Raw genomic sequence first — 3,071 nt, forward strand, 5'->3', positions numbered from 1 at the left:
CCTCAAGGCATGCCTTCGGGTTTTCCGCTGCGTATGGAGCCGCCTTAAAGAACAGCTTAGCCAACGCATTCAAACCTATTAAAATGTCATTTTAATATGTGCTATAAAATAAATTGAACGAGTAGGCTAAGCCGTTCTTTAACCGTAAGGATACTAATTATTCATGTTGTACAATACGATGTGTCCGCATCGGCTATTATCCATATTTTAATGCCGTACTTAGTTGGATTGCTCTTTAAATGGGCACTTTCCGCGAAATGGCATTAATGGCTCGTCAATTGTCAAATGCGATTCTGGATTGTATTGTTGTATTGTTTTTGACAATTGTTTGTAAACATCTCAAGAACATCTCGTATAACCTTGATATTTGACAAATCCGTATACGAGACATCGTTGCTAAAAATATTGGTCGTTTGAAGCAAAGATCGCTTTGCCAAAGCATTATCAAAGGCTTCCGATTACTCATGATTGCTCCAGCATAGAGAAGGAATCCTATAAGTGCATATACTTCAGTTTCGTCAACATCTCTCCAGTCGAAGATGATGTCATCATCATTATGTTTGTTTGTCTCCAAAGAGCCATTTTGGTTTGTAAACTTTACCATGTGTTCCAGAATATCAGAACAAATGAATAGTTTGAAAAGTTCTGCTATATAGGGCTGGAACGAGGTATCTACTGGAAGATTTAGACCTGGACGCTTCTTCAGTACATTCTTTGATCGTCATCGTTGATTCGTTGCTTCAATATTGGTTTTGTACAAAAACAATTGAAAAACGACAAACATAAACACACGAAATTAGGTAGGTATGGAAATATATAAAAAATTTAAGAAACGATTATCACGTAATGAAAATAGTGGGAAATCATAATAATAATATATAATTTATTCTCCATAAAACAAAATCAAAACTCTACAAATAACACGAATAAAAACAGGAAAAGGGACTGCATTCAGTGCCGAGAGACCCTGTTCTTCCATACAGCCCCAATCCAACGTATTATTACATTTCAAAAAATTATTCTAATAAATAAATGCACGATCACTAATAACACTAAATTATTTCCAACCTCAAAAGTTTCATCTACTGTCTCGCACTTTATTGTAGCTTACTCAGCTGCAGTAGTAATCTTACTTGCACTTTGGAGCCATGAACCGAAAGAGTTTTAATGGACGGTGGTAACGAATTATAAACTTTACAAGCATTATGTGAAAAAGATCTGCGGAAATAAACTGTTTTGTGTATAGGGACCGTCAACAAGCCCCTATGACGTAAGTTTAAACTATGTACATTAGTGCGGAACAGTAATCGTTCAGCCAGGTAGGGTGGCGTCGCAGTAGTGATGACTTTATGATAAGAACTGATGAGTGCAATGTCCTCCGCTTTGACATATTAAGCCAACCAGCTTCCTTAATTTTAGGAGAAACATGTTCACTGCGTCTGATTCCGTATATAAACCGTAAACATGAGTTTTCTTGAAGCTGTATGTGAATCAATACACGCTCCATATACGACATCTCCAAAGTTAAAATGAGATAACACGAGGGAATCACACAAATGTATTTTAGTTGCAGTTGTCAGAACACGCCTACTGGGATATAATTGCTTTAAAACAGAAAAGGATTTTCGTACGCACCCGTTAATGTGGGCAGTGAACCTGAATTTATTATGTTTTAAAACCTCGTTCTTATATGTAATTTGTTCTTGTTCTATTATTTTCATTAAACAATTTGTTCCTTTAAAAAAAAAAAAAAAAAAAAAAAAAAAAAAAAAAAAAAAACCTGACAGTTGTACCAGGCACATCCCCGAAGTTCTGGCCCGCAACTTATAGGTAGTTGTTATGTTAAATTCACCCTAAGTTACTAATGGGTCATACTATATATGATGTGAACGATGTGTTGCATATTCTTAGGATATTTTCGTCACTAGCTATCATATAGGATGTCATAGGTCACATTCCAGTTAGATTATCTTTTAAAAAAGGAGACCGTTGTAAAAGGCAGATTATGAACGGCCATTGCTGTGCAAACTATACAAATTTTGAAAGAAAAATTCGTTAACCGATCTTTAGTTGCACAAGCATTCATAAATTAATTGATTTTTGTGATATTGAGCCAGTTAGGCATACATTGATTAATTTTACCCAGTATTGGGGATTTAAAGGCCGCTTACTTTTAAAGCCGAACTGGGTATGTAGTTGTCCAATGTCGTTTGTGTCATTCTATGAGTAGTTTATAGCTTTTAGTGAGAGGTACGTTGTCCGAGACCTAGGAAAAACAAAGTGGTTGAAGTTCGTGTCACCTGTTGGTCATTCCGTACCCGTAGCATAGAGCGTCCCTGATATCGGAAGTTACTTAGACATCGTCAACATCTTCGCAGTCCACGCTTAAGTTAGGTAGCCAGTTATTGAAGCCCTCAACGACTTGGTTGGTATGTCTTCATGTAACCTATGTGTGTCGTCCATTGGGAAGTCGTCTAGCCAGTTGGAGGCATACTTGTAGATACAGGCGGGCAGTTGGAAATAGTCATTCGGTGGTACGAGCCACTGCCGATGAATTGTGTAGTTGGTAGTATTATAAAATATAAAAGTTTGGGAGTCAGAGCCACTATTTGTGTAATAAATGTTGTTGTCACTTACTTGTATGTAAAGGTGATTCGTCGTACCGTCAACCCAGCTATTGCTGACGCACAAAGACGCTCTGAGAATCACAAAGAACGAAAACACCTTAACGCTGGCATAATCGCATAGCCCGATTAGTTTATTGTTGCCCATATTCTAACATCGGGGTTGTTTCTCCCGACTCAATTACCTACTGTAGTTCCAAATTACAGCCTATCCGAACTACTGTCACTTAATTTATATGATACAGGGTGCGACCGGTAGAAAGCGCTTCCTACAAGGGTTCGGCCGACCTAATCAGTGGTCATTATTACCAAAAGGTATTGCGGATTAGTCGGCAAGGGGGTTCTTGGAGAAGTCCCTGTAGTCACCGCGAAATTTAAAGCCGCTTCGAGTCACCTTAGGCTTGTTCATTTAGTTGTGAGAGTAGGAGAACAATTTAATTAGTTTTA

The 3,071-nt window shown here is 37.7% G+C and overlaps 1 long non-coding RNA gene across 1 annotated transcript; it reads left to right on the forward strand.

Moving 5' to 3' along the window:
* Positions 1-1,962: 1,962 nt before the first annotated feature.
* On the forward strand, positions 1,963-2,836 carry LOC116168636. Its single transcript, XR_004144804.1, has 2 exons — positions 1,963-2,188; positions 2,238-2,836. It is a non-coding gene; the product is annotated as an uncharacterized LOC116168636 (long non-coding RNA).
* Positions 2,837-3,071: the final 235 nt, after the last annotated feature.

This window comes from Photinus pyralis, unplaced genomic scaffold, assembly GCF_008802855.1.
Source record: "Photinus pyralis isolate 1611_PpyrPB1 unplaced genomic scaffold, Ppyr1.3 Ppyr1.4_LG4, whole genome shotgun sequence".
Taxonomy (NCBI): Eukaryota; Metazoa; Arthropoda; class Insecta; order Coleoptera; family Lampyridae; genus Photinus; species Photinus pyralis.